The sequence below is a fragment of the Drosophila tropicalis genome, unplaced genomic scaffold (genome assembly GCF_018151085.1).
Source record: "Drosophila tropicalis isolate 14030-0801.00 unplaced genomic scaffold, ASM1815108v1 contig_859, whole genome shotgun sequence".
NCBI classification, from domain to species: Eukaryota; Metazoa; Arthropoda; class Insecta; order Diptera; family Drosophilidae; genus Drosophila; species Drosophila tropicalis.
The window spans coordinates 9,252,235-9,272,044 of NW_027173353.1; the positions used below are offsets into that span (position 1 = coordinate 9,252,235).

At 36.6% G+C, this 19,810-nt stretch overlaps 1 protein-coding gene across 1 annotated transcript in view; it reads left to right on the forward strand.

The window, feature by feature from the left end:
* Positions 1–4,562: 4,562 nt before the first annotated feature.
* The window catches only part of btsz (bitesize), a 69,321-nt gene continuing 54,073 nt past the window's right edge, over positions 4,563–19,810 (forward strand). The window contains 1 exon segment of the mRNA XM_068298003.1: positions 4,563–4,672. The gene's annotated coding sequence lies outside the window, so the exon portion shown is untranslated.

Consider the following 19,810-nt stretch of genomic DNA (forward strand, 5'->3'; position numbering starts at 1 on the left):
TTAAATTGAATTTAATCATCAAATATATAGAGTGACACTTGTAGTCATATGTTTATAAATATAGATATATCCATAAATCTTTAATGGCTTTTGCGATAATGTGTTCGTTTTGTATTTTACGTTTAGTGTCAACAAGAAGACATAACTAACCAAGGTCGCCCAGGTGACAACTTTTCTGTCGAGCTGTTAATTGCTCAAATATGCAATGTTGCTTTGGCGCCTCGCATAACTTCTTTTTTTTTTTTTTGTTTCTTCGTCTTCTTTGTCGCTGCTCGTTTTGGCTTTCTCTCAGGTTATCTGGGCTTTCATGCGTTTTGTGTAATTAATTGGCACACATTTTACTGCTGTCGGTACGTTGAGCGGAAGAGGAACATTGTCATAGGTCGCCCAGCACGTGCTCTTGCCTAATGATAAAAGAGAGTGGGGATTGTAGGGATCGGCCTCATGATTAATTACAATTTAATTTGTTTGGCATTTAGCTGTATGTTTTTGCCATGGCAAGCTCGGTTTTTAACGTACAGTGAAGCAAAAAGTATCCAAGTAAGGAAAAAAATTCTATAGCATACTTTTTTGGGCAAACACTACTAGGCAAATGTTGATGAAATCGGAAGTCACAAGCGTCTACATAGTTCTCAATTTGAAAAGAAGAATTCTCAAAGAGTACACAAATAGAAAATATATTTATATTTCGTTTATCTACTGAAAGACAGGACAGGCAGAGAATAATACATTATTTTTATAAGTTTTTATGGTCAAATTTTGAAATTCCTGGATATGGAACTCGTTTTATGTGAACCTTTTTAAAAAGAGTCTCTAGCGGTAGTCCAAAAATAGTGGACAATTGGATCTAAAATCCCAATAAAAAGAAAATATAAAGATTTCTAATTTTTAGCAGAATTTTCAAACAAAATTCAAATAACCTAATATATGAATATTATAAAATTTTCATTAAGGAGATGTGTGCATATGTTGAGGGAATTAGTAACGATTTTTTTTGCTTTTAAATTCTGCACTGTTCCACTGTTATTTGGCTGGCATGAATATTTTGTTGGCCCAGTTTTAAGGCGCGATTCATCTAATTAATTATTTTTGTTTTGTTTCTGTGTTCGTTAGCTTTCCTCTGTTGTTTACTGGGCCACCAAAAAAAAAAAATATGTAAATGGAATACAGTTCTTGTGTAGCTGAGCCTTTTTTGTTTGTTATTTCTCTTTTTGGGCTTATACTGAGTCTCTCTAAATACGAGAAATGTGAAATTTTTCAATTTCAAAGCAATTTAAAGCGCTTGGTATTGAGTTGAGAGTGCCAGGACATTTTTTATTTTTCCTATATGAACATGAGAAATGATTTACAATTTGGAGACCCACATGAAATTAACTCATTTATTGTGGTCAGGGATAACAACAAAAGGCGCAACAACTTAGGTCAAGTAATGTCATTTTTCAGTCGGTCAAACAATAACTTTAACCAAGCGTATGTGTGTGTGTGTGTGTGGCGAAAACACATGCTCTGCCAAGAAGAAAATATAAACAAACACCCACATTCCGTATTAAGGGTAGCGTAAAAGCTTCCTATCCAACAAAAACTATGTCAAAAAGCTTTTACGTGTTATAAATTACAAAGAATTGTGACTTGGGCAGGAGCAAAAAGGCGCAACAGTTTTAATTCTGACTGCAGCACAGCAACACTGCCAGAATATTCCTCTCTCAGAGAGATAGAGAGAGAGAGCTTCTCTCTCACATTTGGTTTGGAGCAACAGTTATAAGTATATGTAAGTGTGTATGTACATATGTATATGTATATGGTGGGTCCTGTGTACCCATTCTCTCGCTTCGTTGGGCCCGGACAAAGTTGTTGCGGCTGCTGCTTTTGCTGCTGCTGCTGCTCCTGCTGCTGCCTTCACCTGAACTGACTGGGAAATTTGAGTCAATAGAGCATAGGCAGCGACGCCAACTGAATGGCCCTGCTGTGCTCTGCTATGCTCAGCGCGACGCGACCGAGACGCGACTTGACTCTGGGTACTTGCCCTTGCCAGGATTCATATGTATGCGTATGCTTGGGTTGCCCGCTTTTAGTGCCTGGATTGTTGTTGGCCAGTACACAACTTGGCAAAACGGAGTGCGCACAACCAACATTTACATTTACGCATTCAAGTACCGTTACTACTCTTTATGAATTATTGCGTCTGCATGTGTGTGCCAGTGTGTGTGTGAGTTAGTGTGCCAGTGTGTGTGTGTGAGTATGTAGTTTTTTTGTGTTATTTGGTAACTGTAAACCAGAGCCACGTGCATGAGTGTTTCGAAATGCAAATAAACGAGATTCTTAATGGCACTTTTTATGGGCACATTAAATCTGAGTACGGGTAAGAAAAGCAACAACAAAAAAAAAACACAAAAATTATAAATTTTATTGAATGAGCTTAATGACCTATTCCAAAAACACTAAAAACAAAAAAAAAAAAAAATAGAATTCCGAAATCCTGACCTACTTTGTTGAGCAAATATTTTGAATTTATTTCGAAAAGTCAATTATATATTTGCCGTATACTCGTATATATGTATTTATTTATGCAAAACGGGGGAAAAGTCAACAATGAATTTCAATTATGCGTGCCTTGCACAATTTTTCGATTTTCCAAGCTGTCGAGCATTCGGAGCCTGAGGACATCTTCCCTCCACCACCATCACCTCCCCATCCACTCACACTTCTTCATACTCTCTGTGAGTTCGTGAGCTTTCCTCCTCATCAGTTCATTCGCATCCTTTAAGGTGTCTTTTGTATCTGTTCTATGCGCTATCTGTTTTGCTTTCATCTTCAATTTCCGTTGCTCAGTAGCGCGAATTTCGTGTCGCATCGTATCGTTTCTTGTGGCCAAGAAAATTACAACTTATTGAGTTGCAAAGCACAACAGCAGCAGCAACAACAGCAACAACAACAACAGAAAGAAGATAAAAATGTAAAACTCTGACTGTTAGACGGACTGTGCCCCTGGGAATATGCTTTACTATCTGCAGACACCCATCATCATCATGGTTTGCCCCCATCAATTTGCATGCTTTTTTTCTTTTTTGAGTGAAAACATCTGCATCTAGTACTACATATCTGCTTTAATTTCATTTGTTCGCATTTTTATGGCCAAGCCGCAGGATCTCGTCTTTTCTAGTGAAATATTCTCACTCTTCGTTTGAATTTACTACGAATCCCGGTCGGTCAACATCGAGCAGACAGCTGTAGTAGTCGAATAAAAACCGCAGTCGTGGCCGCCAACACGTGCATACATATATTCATGTGAGTGTGGGAGAGTATGTGTGTCCGTGTGTGTGTGTGTCTGGTGGGTGCCTGGCGAGGTCCTTGGCATTCCCTGTTTAGTGAACAACAACAACAACAACAACGAGCATAAACATAAAATCTCCGCCTCTAATTGTGTGCGTGTGGCATGGTGTTGCCAGACTTGTTGAATACAACCTGAAGAAAACTAGCTAACCATATAATTTTAATGGTAATTGCATTTCCAGAAGCATAAAATTAATAATATAGCTTGAGTGCTTATTGATTAACGATTTCCTCGAGCTATATACATATGTATACATGTATGTACGTATCGTTTTTAGGTCAAATGACACATAAAATGGATTTGGACAGCAATTGGTACTTACTTCCATTTGTTATTAAGAGATGTTCTTATTCTGATATATTAGAAATTTGTCAATTGATTTTCTTAAGAACTTATAGGAGCATAACAGAATAATGTAATCCTAACTCAAATCTTCACCACATAAGTACTTCAAAAGAAACTTCAATTTGTATTTTACAATTAAGATAATTTATTTGAAACTGATAGCAAAAACACTTGGGCCATAACCTGGCCAATCTGATATGGCTTACTACTTTATTATACCTATTTCTACTGCTATTTTTTTGATAGATGTATACACACGAACACACATATTCGGCACTAAATATTTCTGCTACTAAATTGCTGGCTGGCTCCACCGCCGCGTGTTGCCTTTTGCAACACGTTGCCATTAATACATACTTTCCCTTGACACTTGTGAGCCAATAAACTTGAAAAAGAGCAACAGTTGCCGCAAACACAGACGCTCGCGCGTAAATGTAAGGTCTCTGTCTGTGTGGCTCTGTGCTGGTGTGTGTGTGTATGTAGGTATATTTTTGCCGAGCATACACCCGAACCTACGAGTGAAATACGAGATAGTCAGTCGCCTGGCCGGTTGGTTGGCCTGGCTCACTGACTGAATCCTTGGCTCATAATGCAGATGTCCTTTGTCGTGGCCGCTTCTACAGTCGCTTCGCACAGTTTGTTTGTCGCGCCGGCATTTTTGAATACAGTTTACGTTATTTTTCGCACAATCCAAGCCAAAGAGCTCGAACGGTGGCAGTAGTGTTGGTATCTTTTTGGTGATGTTGCTCGTCGTGGCTGCTTGGGCTGCTTAGTTAATACGCACACACGGCTGATATGTTAATTTCGTCTTTCGCATCACTTAGAAAACAATTAGCGCTTGCTAGTTGATTCATCGAGAAGTGTCTGTGTGTGTGCATGTCTGTGTGTGAGAGTGTGTCTGCTAGGGCAAGTGACGGAAACGGAGACGGAGACTCCGCTAACCGCAAATCAACCTACACAGAACCCTTCCATGCTTCGCTTCGCGTCGTGTCGAAGGCAAGTGAAAAGTTTTAATTGTCTGCATATTTTCATTGAAAAAGTTTGTTTGCCTGTTTGGAGGGTAATTTTTTTTTCATTTTTTGTTGCTTTGTTTTGTTTATATTTAATTTTCATGCACGCCTCGACAGTTTTATATGAAGTTATGGGGCGCTGACTGGCGTAATCATAATAATTTCTTGCCTTTTTTGTATTTACCATTTGCATTTATGTTTCGTTTTTCGTTATCGCTTTCGTTTTTTACTCTCATCAGATTCGCTTCTTTCTTTATGATTAAAATGACTTGATGAGATGCGGTCCCTGTTGTTGGATTTCGCATTTCTCCTGTTGGCTTCCTTTTTTTGTTCGTTTTTGTTATTTTGGTTTGTTTGAGTCGCTCTTGTGGAAAATTGTTGATATTTCTTATTGCTATTCTGTTTGCTGTAGTTGTTTATTTTCATTTATAAGAATTTTGCAATTTTTTTTTGTTTGCCCCTTTTTCTTTTATTTGTTATTCCTGGTAATATTTTTTTGTTATTATAATTTTCCTCCTCCTTGAAAGAGTTGCAGCAGTACCTTGAGGTAAAATCTATAGAAGAAATGTGTAGCCTATTTATGTGGGCCAGCGGCTGGAAGATTTACGATTTAAATGTGCCTTGTTGTAGGACTTAACTCTGTGGTTTATCCATAGTAAGCTTTCTTTGGGATTACCTATATCAAAGAGAAAAGGCTCAAACTTATTTCTCGTTGCCTTAGTAGTGCTTAAACTTCTGCGTATTGCGATTTGGGCTTCTCTTTGATGATTTGTTCATATTAAAGTAAATTTAATTTTCCTAAAAACTGTCAAAACGAATTCCTTAAAATGATATAGAAATATGTCAACAACATGAATCAGAAAACCATTTCTATGGAAATTGTTAATGCTGTAATTGTAAACTTTGCATTTAAAACTGATTGTCTATCAATTATAACTTAACTTGATAAGTCTCATATTATTTGTCGCGATTCAATATATTAAGAGTGTTAAATTTCTCATTGTTGGTTAATCAAAGTAAGAGAATATCTGCATAATAACATCGATTGAATGGCAAGCTAAAAGTGAATTGATATCAGCTTTGCATGAATTCACTGCTGATATAGTAATTCGATATTGGTGTTTAATGGCTTGATTGATTCACACCAACTGTGACATTAACCATGTGATTATAATTGCCAGTCTATAAGCTAATGATATCTCCTGCGCTTTCGTCCATAATCTGTCTGGGTTCTGGAAATGTTCTTAATACACTTACTTCTTACAGTGAATGGGTTATTTATTGGTTCAATCCAAACTTGGCAAATTCAATGTGTTATTTACTTGAAACTCAATTTCGACTTTTTTTTGGCATTAATCTTCAACATCGACTTGGTTTGGCTTTCAGCCAATTGTCGGTCCAAATAATAAGATCAGCCCTAATGCGATAGTCATGTGTGTGTGGATGGGCGCAGTTAATTTGCTATTTAATTGATTTCCACATTAATTAAGTACTAATTACGAGTATACAATAGAAAGGGCCTTCATCTAGAAGGAGTTTATTAATTAAGTCGCTCTAGACAAATGAAATAAATATATTATGTTGGAGCCTGTGTACCAACTCGTCTTCATTAATTAAAATAAGATAAATAACTAAACGCAAACAGAAGCGACATGGTAGTAAATACAATACCTACCTATGTATGTACATACCTATGTATCCCATTTCATCTCATCTCATCACATCTATTTAATTCTCTAAAAGTCTTGCCACGAAATTTGGCTCTGGATAAGTTTTATGTTGCCACTCAAAGGAAACACCGACCGCCAAGGCACTAAAAACCACAAACATTTTCTGCTGAAAATACAAAAAAGGAAAAGAAAAAGGGCAACTTTGATGATGAACTAAAACAAGCTGAATTCCTTGTGTTATCATTAAATTTGATGCGAAACTATAAACTTGACGTAGTTATTTGCAGTTTGTAAAATGATTTAATTTGTTTAACTCTTTTTAGTGTTAATTACATGTGCAGCAACATCCATAAGCCAAATGAAAAGCTTTAAGGCGAACTTTAAACTTTGCTCGGTTGTTTTTAATAGTTTTGAATTTAATGAAATTTAAATTACGAGTACATTTGAGACTTATCAAATACAAAAATAAATACCGCTCATATTTGCTTTTACATTTTTTGTTTTTGTTTTAGAAAATGTGTATAAAGGGGAGAGAACATTTTAGGAAAAAATTGCGCATACGTCATGTGGCATGCCGCAATGCAAATGAGTAGCGTTGCCGCCTTTGGCTTGCGACAACATTTTGCTCCCGCACACACACACACACACACACACACACACACGAACACACACATTTTTGTCCTCCGCGAGTCAACAATATGTTTTTGGTTTGCTTTTGTGTTGAGTTTGTTGTGCGGTTGACGTATTTTTTTGTTTGTTTGATATAATATTCATAAAAGAAAAATGTTTTTCATTTTTCACATAAAATAATCAAATTGCCGCAATTTTTTGTGTCCCCATTTTACCCGTTTTCATATTTTATGGTAGCCAGAGTTATGCGTAAAGGATTTTACAATTTGCATACTTTCAATCATTTAATGCTTGGGTAAATCATTTTTTAGTTACAATTTGATTTCGTTTTCTTGGGTAAAACAAATTTGCAGCACATTTATCAACAAGCAATGCCTTTAAGAGAGGGAAACAAGAAGCTCAAGTTTGTATACCCTGACAGAGAGAATCCCCCAGTCAGTAGGCCTAGATGCTAAATGAACAGATATCGATTTAATCATTAGTGGCTGTCAGCCAGTTTTGCCTTCTGCCAGCCTTTCGACCTTCTCCAACTCTTACTACCAGCCTCTCTCTCACTCTCTCTCTCTCTCCTTCTCGATGCTTGTGTTCTCCTTTTACTCTGGTAATGTACATACAAGTCAAGTGAACATTCATTCAGTAGACCAAGCAGCAGCATCAGCAGCATCAAATGAATTTCTATTTCCATTTTTATTACACAACACAACACAAACAAACTCACTTCTACAACCCATTCCCAATTGATCACAATTTCCATCTGCCATAATTGCGCCTCCATCATCATCTCCATCATTGGCAGATGTCTTCCCCTTTTGACTCTCTCTCTCTCTCTCTCTGTGTTCCTTTTTGTTGGCCAATGTGATTATGTTAGTTCACCAGAACTAATTCGATTTTCATTTTTGTGGCCATAATGATTTGGCCATTGATTTTTGGTTTGGTTTACATAGTTTGCAATGAAAATGGTAAACAGTCAATTGAACGTTTAGCAATATTTTACCGCCCTTTTTACCTTATTTGCCTGCTAATTATTATTTGATATTAGCCATGTTAAATATTTAAATGAGCACATTAGTAGAAACAAAGTAATTTAGAACCTGACTCTGAACAGAAATGAATGAATAAGCTTTTCGCAAATGTAAAATTGTTTATGCAACATATAAAATTCACTCTAATTATATGTAATTTGAAATTTGCATCAATAAGTTTTAGCTGTTTCGAAACCTTTGAAATCAATAATTTGCAATTGAGAAGCTTAAGCCCGAACCTAATTGGTAATGTAAACAATATAATGCTTTGCACTCAGAGAGAATCAGAAGTTAATGAGTAACCAAAGTGGCTCAAATTTGTTAACGATTTAAAGGAGAATGTTAGGTAATTAGTAATGAATTAGTTTTGTTGTAGTATAAGGTTTCTTTTAGACAAGTGCTGAATGGAATTTGCATCTTCGTGAATGTAAATTCTCCATCATTCATGTGAGCCAGTGACCAGTAGTTTGCTTCTTACACAAATATCTAATGGCTTAAACATGAATTATTATTCAAGTTAAATTCAAAATTTTCGCTTATTTTAAGTGCTTTGCTGTTTTTATACCGATATGCACTTGCACATCTTTCACTCAGTTTCAGTCAGTTTTTCTCACATACTCAAATTTGGCACTAAAATTTCATGCTCTCTGCTTTTTGTTATTTCATTTGCAAGCTGAGATATAACATTCATCAAATTTGCAGTGTATCAAATTTATTTGCTGGCTAAACGACTTTTTAAAGAGCTGTCGGAACGGTTGGCGTGTATATTTTTTAAGCTGACATGGATTTATGATGTCCCCCAGCCGTATTCACAAAACTCCTACTAAAATGGGGCATAGTGAGTGGTTGTTCTTCATCTCGGTGTGGTTCTCTTTCGCTCTCGTTCTCTATCTCTAAATCTCACTGTTTCTTTTTCTCTTTTTGTGCTCGGTGACATTTAAAGATTGATGCTTCCCCGCATCCTCGTGTAATCTTCTAAATTGTGTGCATATTTGTTTTCAGCCGGCAACTGCCTTCTTTTGCCTTCTGAGCCAACAAGTCTACGAATTTGTCTTACTTCATCCTCATCCGCAGTCGCATCCGCAGTCGCAGAACGCAGTCTCGAGCTCCTTCAATGCACTTCATGGCAGGCAGGCATCAGGAGGGCTTTTAGATTTTCTCCTTTTGTGTTTGTTCAATCGCTCATGATGCAACTAGTTGGTTTTTAGTCTCGGTCTTGTTGGCACTTTTTATCCTGATGGAAATCGGTTTTAAATCTATTGCTTTAATTGATACCCGCACAAAGGAGCATATGGCGTATGGTACAAACACATTTTGGCAAGCTGACAAGCCATTTTGGGCAGATTTTTTCAAGATATTTATTTTTGGGCATTTTTGGGGCTTTGTTTGCCCAGACATTTTGATTTATGAGTTTTACATTGAGGGCATGAGAGTGAAGGGAAAAAAACTGTTTGTATATGTATGTTAAAATTTCATGAAGAATAAAAGTTTCGGTCGACAAACAAAAGAAATGAATGGGAAAGCAGAAGCAAAAATGGTATCCTGCCTTATGCCCACAAAGCCGTAATGACAAGACTGCCGGGCATAAAAAACTTGTATATGAGTGGGTATGTGTATCATCTATATGTATCTGTGCATTCCAACCTACATACTATGCTTTTAATACCGAAATAAGGATGTGAGGCAAAAGTTCTACCTTGGGGTGTAATTTAGGTATGCAGCCAACGACGATGACTACCAACTGCCAGGGGGACTGGGACTCATTAATGAGGCATCTTGTGGTTTGGCAAGCAGGAAGAGGGTTTTACATAAACCTATGGAAACTCGCATAGGGAGAGTCTCTTCATTGTGAAACAATTTGTCGAATTAAAACGTAGAACATTCGCGTGATGGATATGATGAATCGATGCAAATGATTGATGGGCCAAAGAGATTCATTTATCTACAAACACATATTGTGGACAAATTAATCATTGTTTCAATAGTTGAACACATTTTGACGCAAATGGGTTGAAAATTACAATAAAGGTGAAGAGAAAAAACAAACAACAACCGGAAGATTAGATTTGCTGCTAAATATGAGATAGAAAATTAAGAGAAATTGATTAAGGACATGGAAAATATCGAAATATTTCAGAAGTATTCAGAACATATTCCCCTTAGTTAGTGATGAAAAATTAATCAAATAATGTGGCCAATGTAGGCAGAATCACTTGACATTTGCAGAGATAAATCTAAATTATTTATGTATAAGAAATTTTTTTTCTCCCTTTCTTTTTTTACGCCAGCCTTATTGAATTCAATCAAGATTAAGCTTCATCATCACAAATATAGTACAGACAGTGTCTGTAAGTAAACCTCTGACCTTTGAGCGAAATGAGCCAAAAATGGCAGTTGGCCACGCTTCAACAATTTCACACCCACATTCGCACACTCACCCACACACACACCAACACACACCTCCAAGTGCAAACATTTGCACACGCTAATGACTCGCTAGATGGCCTCAGTTGGTCTCGGACACGGACCAACAGCATCAGGCCCTGGCAACACAAGCCGCATTGAGACAGTCCGTAACAGCAGGTTAGCGAACGTGGAAGGGGAAGATCATTCGGTAGCCCCGGGGATAGCCACAGAAGCCACCAGCCATAAAGCCACAGGCTCTAGTCCATAGGCTATGCATACAAACTTATATGAGTAAATGTCGCTACTGGGAGGATGAGAGGATTGGGAGAGATTGGGTGTTGGGTGAAATTTTGCATAACATTGACCTCATTTTATTCAACACGTCGTCGTCGTCGACGTCGTCATCTTCCCTGTCTCCCTCTCGTTCTCTCTATATCTGTCTCTGCTTCTGACTTCCTTCTCGCAAATTATGACAGAAACATTGGCACAACGGCACGGCAGACACTGGCAAGCCAGCTGACCGCACCAGTAGACAACAGGCAGGAGACGGAACGGACAAGGGACAGGATCACAGCGAACGACACGTAATTTTCTTTGTGGCTGCTCTCATAATTATGCTAATGTAGTTGCCTGGCAACTGAAATGAGCAAATATATAGACACAAATCAATGTAGACCGCATACAAACATACTTGTATATACCAAAATGCTATATACACTGAACAAAATATCTATGAATTTTAAGTAGACGTTAAAACAAAAACTGTTCTTATCTTGCCCGTGCAAGTATTTCCAAGAGTCGCTTGCACGTGTACGCAAATCAAAAGTTACTTTTCTCAAGATTGATTTAATAGTCAATAGATTTCTCTTAGTGTTTGTTTATATTTAGGTAGTAGCTAGTTGAGGATATTTGTAGAAACAGCTGCCGAGAATTGGAGTAAGTACAGATTGCTAGGTCATTTAATTAAACGTTGCATATGATTGCCTCGATTCCGGAAATTGTTAAAGCGGTACAAACAAACATGGATAAACAAAGCAGATACGAAGCAGATCGAAGGAAAGGAGTGAGAGTTACTTCATATATATACAGACCTCCCACTAGTCTATGACGAGACTCTTACTCTCTCTCTCTCTCGTTATTGGCATTGTTTTGGCTGGGGCATGGTTCGCCCCCCCACCGTTTTGCTTGTTTTCCCTTAATCGCCATTTAAGCTTTGTGGCGCAACAACTGCTGAAGCGTAATTAATGCGATTTGCTTATAGTCCCATCGATTGGCCAGGCCAGTTCATGCTCTGGTTATGGCTGGCTTTGAGCATCACTTAAAGGGGTAAGGGAGAGACGAAGAGTTGGGTGGTGTATCCTTGTTTGCTTTGTTCTTACTCTGAACTACTAAATAAGCATTTTTATACCCTTAACGCATTGAGTTAAAAGGTTACAGAGTCTGTGTAATGTAACCTATGGGCAGGGAAGAGAACTTTTACAAAAAAAAAAATCAACAACATAACAAAACATTATCCAACTAGATTAAGAGTAAAGTTTATTAAATTGCAAGTGAAAAAATTGTTCTATATAAAATTATATTCAAATAAGATTTTTAAGAGACCCAAATTCCAAATATATGTCAACCTTAAGTAGAACTGCTCACATTTGTTTCAATTCCTTGTAATTAATTAGTGTAACCCGAAAAAAAACTCAAAGAAAAGCAGTTTCATGGCCTTCAAAATCGTAATGAACCATAACAGAGACCGCGGCACCCTATTAACTTTCTTACAAGATGGAGGTCATGCTTTTTGTGAGTTCACTTTGACCTACATTTCCTTGTTTTACACTGGTTCTCTATAATTTTAAATAAATCATACGACCCGTGTGCCACAAAACCACTGCACAAACATGCCGACTCACACACACACACACACACTCAATCAGTTACAAGCACCCACACAGACATTGACAAACGGCAGCTGCACCTTATGCTCACACACACATTTCAAGAGATACTCTGCCAAAAGGCTATAAGACTTTTGCTTAGCAGTTTGCCATATATAACAATATTTAATTTAACGGTAAAATTTAAGGAAAATTTTGAAACTACTCTCTTTTAAACTTAAAAAAAAAGGAAGCCAATATTTCTAGCCCATCAAATTTACCCAAAACTCCAAAAAAGGACTAAGCTGAGCTTTAAAGGGATGGACCTTTTTTTTAGAAGAAATAAACAAACAAATATTGTAATATTGAATTTTTCGATTCCTTGAAGTGGCTTTCACTAGGATATACAAACTTCGGCAAAGTCTGAGAAAGCATGGTTTTCTGGTTTTTACCCCTGCTTACTCTTGATGAATTTTCTACATGTTAAGTGGTTTGGGACCGCTTTACCACTGCTTCACTCTGTGTGCGTGTGTGAGTGTGTGTGGATATTTGGCTGTGGGTGTGTGTAAATATTTGAACTTCAACACTGCTGGTCTGCTTGGTCGAATGCCTGCTGCTTCAGTAGTTCCTCATCATTTCGTTTCTTCAATCCTCCCAGTATAGACCACAGCTCAATCTAAATGTGGCCAACTGGCAGCGTACCAAAGCTAAGCTGAACAGAACTGCACTTCTCAAATATTTATGACTGTAATTTGTATGGGGATTACCTTCAATTTGTTGTCGTCCATTTCGGCCTGTATTTATGCAATTTAATTATTGATGCCTTTTCGCTGGATGCATGCGAGTGCATGGCCAAGTAGCCAATCGGTTTTTGACTAAAAACTATTTCGTTTCAGGATTGGTTTTCGGTTCGTTTGCCCTACATAAAGTCAGACTTATAGGGTGGGCATATTTTAGTTATTAAACTGTATGCAATGACAACCTTTCATTTGCATCAATTATTTTCTGACCACCACAATTAAAGTTCATAGTAAATTCATGACAAAGTTGAGTTATAAATTAATGCAGAGTATATGCTGTAAGACTTCATGCCTAAGCCAGATTCATTCTTTAAGTTCATTGACATAAAATCAATGTTCTAAAATTAAGCTTGCCTCAGCTGTGCATAATTAATATTTGTGGCCACAAGAGGCATTGTATTTAGTAGGTTACTCAAGGAGTTAATTGATCATAAATCAATTATAAGTTTCTTCATTCAACAAAGCCAAACATGAACTTGACTGGAAAGTCCTGAACTAGTACAAATAATTGATGCTGAAAAGTGAATGTTTTTGGATAGACATTTGGGTACTCACTGTGAACATCGTAAAAACATAAAATGAATGCTCTGTCTAGGCAAACTGTCAATTTGCGTGGGTTGATTTTTATCTTTTGCCGAAACGGAAATGATCCCTCCGCTCCTCGGCTGTCATACAGGTTAGCTTTGGCATTTCCTATAACTAAGGCCCCATTCACTTGGCTTGGGTTGGCGTGGCTTCTATGGTCCCCATCATCCCCCTGAGCTATCAAAGTAGTCAATATTGTGAACCAGAGACAAGCATGTCGACAACCACTTGACACCAACAAGTTAGACACTTAATGTTTATACATACATGCGTTCCCCTCATATCCTTTCTACCAACACATTGTCAGTACATATATACATACGTATAGTGAAACATGTAAGAAGCCGTCTCGGCTATTGCCTTTGTCTTGTTATAGTGTGTCTGTGTGTGCTTTTAGCCATGTTTAACGCTTGCTTTATGGTACTACAGATGTACATATATATCTATGTGTACATGTAAAGTTTAAGACATTATAATGAGGCTGAAGAAGCGCAACACATGCACACACACACACACGGGAAAGTGCGCCCTTGTTTCATTCTATTTGTATTCAAGTTTTCGTTTTTTTTTTTTGTATATTCACTTAAAGGAACATTTTGACAATGAATCACCCCTTCGCATTGTTTCTCTATTTTTATGTCATTGTTTGCTTGTTCTTTAGAAACTATATACAAAAACACGGCTAAATGGATTAAATAACATAATTCGTTTATCTTTGAGTGTTACATCTTAAGTTATAGTACTTGAAGTCCAACGAAGGACACACATTTATCAGAACACCCGAAAATAATATTTAGTTTGAAGAAAGTAAAATGCAGTATAGAAAAATGCTCTATGAAAAGAGAGAAAGTATTCTTAAAGTATGCTTAGAAGCTCTAACGACTTACCCAATATTTGCAATCGAATTGTGCTTTATTCAATCAGGAATGCATTTCAATGCAAGTCGTCACTTTTAAAGCCAAGAATCCTACATTTGACAAAACCGCTGAGAAGAGCATTAAGTGTTTCGATAGACGAGTCTGTTTAAGTCTTTTGTGCTTTTCCTATGTCATGTTTGGGATACAATAATGTTTACCTTTTGTGAAAGCTGTCCTACCTACACAAGGAAGCGTAGCTATGATATGTGTTTGTCAAGTGTGTTCCGACAGGGTTTCTTTTAGTAAATCTTGTTGGGGGCTTTATTGTGCCTGGTGGACAAGGCCAGAAACAGGACGAGGACGCCAAAGAAAGGCCCAGAGGCACGCGGGTATAGTTGAGAGATGTCAACGTAGCTTCCATGTTGGTTGACTTTGACCCTGACTTTCTGTTTCTATTTGTGCAGATTGTACATTCGGTTTCTGTTTTTTTTTTTTTTTGCCCCCTAAACGCTTGATAATGGCAGTGAAACGTTGACTTTTGTGTGCATTTGTTTGTTTATTCATGGCATTTTGGGGTTTCATGCACGCATAACCTGCCTCTCTCACACACACGGCACACATATGCATTTGTGATTTACATATCTGTTGCAATATGCATTTGAAAAAAGATTTATTTGCTTGATGCTGGTTGGAATCCTCTTTGCTCTTTATGCTCCTTTTTATGCTCTTGCCTTCCCTGTCATATGTATATTTATATTGATTTTGGTATTTTAAGGGAAATTCAATTACACAAGGATCTTGCTATATATCCTGCGCATGCCGGCTTTTTTCTCGTTTTTCCTTTCTTTTTCGTATTTTTTTCTGTTTGCCTTTTGTTTGGCATCGGACATAAATATGTGTGCGTGCCACTTGCTAAAAATAGCCGTTGCCTGGTATTTGGGAAGTTAAGCAATTGACTGAAGCAGAGAGCGACGGCATTGGTCCCAGTTTGGCATTCTATACATTGCGTATACGCAACGTTTCCCCATGCATCATTAAAAATTCAGCAAGTGTAAATTAAAAAGCGCCGCATAAGACGTCGTTGCCATCACAATTCACCGTCAACGTCACGCTGGCATCCCATCCTGCACGTGTGTGCATTTTCTTTTTCATATCGTTTTTGTGTTTTTAATATTTTTAATAAGACAACGAGCTGAGTTCAAAACACACATACACACCCATACCTACGTATATAAAGCACAACAGTGGCACAGAGTACCACAGGGAATGTTGAAAAGCGTTCAAGGTTTATCGGATTAGTTATCCTCATTAGAGGTCGACACAATTAAAATCGTTGTAAAAACACATGACAAAAAAATCGAATTTTTTCGATGTTGCATAGAATTTTTCTACTGCTACTGAAACTAAATCTGCAGTCATTTTCTTCAGAAGAGCTCTAGTTCATGAGAAATTTTTTTAGCTTCACAGTTTTTGGTCTCTTAATGTTAATTTAAAGCGATTTTTAAACAAAGTTGAACAGTTTGTTTGTGGCATTGGCTTTGTCGTTATCATTAAACTTAGCTTTAGTCAATTTAAAACCTGCAATCCAATCGGGATACAATTTCCTAACTTTTAAATATAAACAATGCGTTGTAGATCTATTAAAACAGATCCATAATACCATTTTCATTTACAGTCTTTTAACTTGGCAGAGTTTTACGGTCCTAATCGATTCGCAAATACTAGTATTTTAAAATCATAAATGAATGTAAATATATATACTAGTTTTATATATTTCATAGAAATATATAACTTTTGGTTAAAAAGTTGAAATAAAGTATTCTAAACAAAAACTGTAGTTAACCGCAAAGTTTTTGCGGCATAAAAAGAAAACTGCAGCATCAAAAACCTAAACTAACAAACGCCATTTTTATGGGGCGATAGTTTTTCTTTGGCAAAATTCATTGAATAGAATCACTGTGACACTGGCCGAACTCATGTGAGAGAGGATGAAGTCTCGAGCATTGTGGTTGGGTCTCGCGTCAAATGCTTAATTACATTTTCACTGCATGCAACCAAGGAAAAAACAAGGAAAAATGGAAAAACAATGACGGAAAACTAGAGAGAGACAGATTGAGAAAAGAAAGAAGCAGGAGTGACAGAGAAAGAGCTAGTGCTCTACACATATGCAATGAGGTTGCCGCATTCATCAATGAGGCGATGACGGAAGGCATCGAATGCTGAACGAGAAGCTCTTCCATTGATATCGCATGTCTTTAACCGTCAGTCAGTCGAGCAACACACCTGTGCTATATTCCTAACAAACTCTATGCACACACACACACACACACACAACCATAAACAAGAACACACAGAGGGACTCATACATGGCAGCATCCGGTATAGGATAGCTACTGTATCATCTCCCTTCATGTGGAAATGCTCTATACTCATACACGGCAAGACGATAAAAACTGTTGGACGCTGCATGCTGGCAAGCTCCTTTTGCAGCCCCATAATGACAATTCCATTGTTGTAGGGACCCATCATCATCATCATCATCACAATCATTCCCTTCCCAATAGCCCTTACCTAGTAGTTCTCTCCTCTCTTTTCTACTCGCCGTGCATACATACATTCCATTTACCTATTGTTCCTATCTGGACCACCACAGTTAAACTGTCATTGTCATTTAAATGTCTTTTGACTGTTGCTTCTGCCTTTCACTAGGACGTATGCCCCATTCACAGAAATTAAATTGAACATGGAAACTTTAGCCTTTTGTTGTGCTGTACCCTTTCCGAACGAGGGACACTCAGACAAACGCGTTGCCTTCCAATAAACATAGCTCCATCCATCTGTAGCCTACTATTGATGACTAAAATATGTTTTTATCGTGCATTTAGAGGGTATAGAATATATATTATATAATATATATATTAGTTTGTGGCCTTTTCATATCACACCCACATCCCACTAGTTGCAGGTAAATACATATTTTCCAACAAGTGGGCAAATGTTTCAATGCTATTTGCATGAGGTTTTATTTATAGCACTTTATAATTAAATTGTTTGCTTATGACATTCACACATTCCTCGTTTCATTCCTCATTTTTATTAAATTAAAAAAGCAATGATTTACTCACAAATTAAATTAAACATGCACATGCAAAATGGGAAACGGAAATTCATTTCAATGCCACTGACAGTTTTAAACAAAATCAATTGCCCCGAGTACTATCTGACTGATATATAAACTAAACTAATCAAATAAAGACTTTCAGGAGTTGAAATATACATACTCAAATCTCTAACAGTTGAGCCTGTAGATTAAGTGACAGCTACTAGCCTAAGGCAATTTTTAAAAATTGGAATTTAAAACCAAACTAACCAATTCTTATTTAAATTTTAAATTTAATTCATTTATGTGCCTTGGAACTTAATATTTGAAACTAATGATCCTGGTTGGGTATATAGAAAAAAGCGTGGTCATTCTGGTTTCATATTTTATTTTAAATAGAATTTTATTTATTTAATTTTTTTATGGTTGCTGCCATTAAGAATGCATTTCTGTTGTTTGTTTAATGCATAAATGTTGTATTTTTACAATATTTGCATATTGTCTGGATTCATTTTCTTTTTTTCTTTTCCAACTGCAAAACATGAACTGCACTTGAGTGCACTTTTTTCCTATAGAAAGTCAGCACGGCAAGTTTTTGTTTGAATGCGGTTTAATCCTTAAAAAAAGAAATCCTCATATATTTGTACTGCAATTAGTTTGGCGAATTGTGTCAGCCTTCAGTTGGAACTCTGAATAGCACAAGCCAATAAAAATATCTACTTGAAGAGCTAAACTTAAGAATTATTAATTAAGCCTATGAAAACTTTACAAACTGACAAGTTACTAGCCATAAATAGATCCAAGGGGAATCTGTGTCATCCCTCGAAATATTGATATTTACTTTTATCCTTATGCTAAACTATCGAATCTTTGAACTGAACAAAAATGGACCCCTCGAAGATTACTGAATTTTCCTTTTAAGCCTAACAAGTAATTAATATATTTTGTAGGGTCTTAACATTATATTCTCTTTCAAAGAAGTTTTATTTCATGTCAGTTCAAGGTCTTTCACTCTTCATTTTTTGAGATGAAACACTTACTTGATATTTTGAAGACTGAACACTATATAAAAAAACCTTTGAAAATGCCAAACAAAGTATTTAAGGGCATTCAGTTGAGTTCCAAACATTGCTGTCATTACCATTTTTATGGTCAATTACCTACAATTTAATTTGAGAACTGATTTATTGACCTTATTATTCGGGGATTTTAGTTAATTCCGCCTCTTTAATATTTTGGTTATCACATTAAATACACAATTGACTTAAATTTGACAATTGTACCATTAATTTGCTTTTAAATACATGTCAGTTTCTGTTATTGTATTTCAATTTGGTTGCCTGTCACAGCATTTGCCAATGTTCAATGCTTCCACATTTCCCTCTATGATTTTACGGCCATGGACTTTGTTTGACATTGTAATTCGCTTTTAATGGAAACTCAAACATTAGCGTAGAGCCACCGCCTCCTACCGGGACCACCAGGCCAACCACCATAACCACCAATACCATGAATACCATATTATCAACACACATAAATCACATGTATGTCCCTACTACTCACTACTCTGTTGACATTTATATCGAATAGTTGTATGTTTTGGGGGTGTGGTATGAGGTTGGGTGGTTCTGGGGGGTTGTGGGTGGTTTCTGGGCTGATATTTGCTCGCTTAACTAAACTATGAATGAATGTATACTTTGTATTCATGAACACCACCGGCAAGTTAACCATTACAAACCTTAGCCATCATATTGTTAACTGTTTGGCAATTTAATTAATCATTTTAAAGCATTAAAATGCAATTTTTTTGATCCTACAGATGCTATATATGTACACATGACTGGCTGTGGGAGGGCAGAGAATATAATTGAATGAAATTTAATAACATTGAATGACAGTATCAAAAGGGTATTACGGTCTTATTGAAATGTAGTTGGTAACGTTTTTGGCAAATCATTGAAGCAAAAAACATATTTTTCAATCAATTATTTATTGAATAAATAAGTAAATTTCACATGTATGTACACTCTTTTGATACACAAAATCCATCACAAATATTTAGAAACATAGGAAATTAAGTTAACCTTGGCCTAGCCCTAAAATACAGAGCAATTGACTTTAGCATAAACACATATTTGATTAACTAGTTCTTTGTACAAAACAAATACATTATTTTTAATTACAAAAAT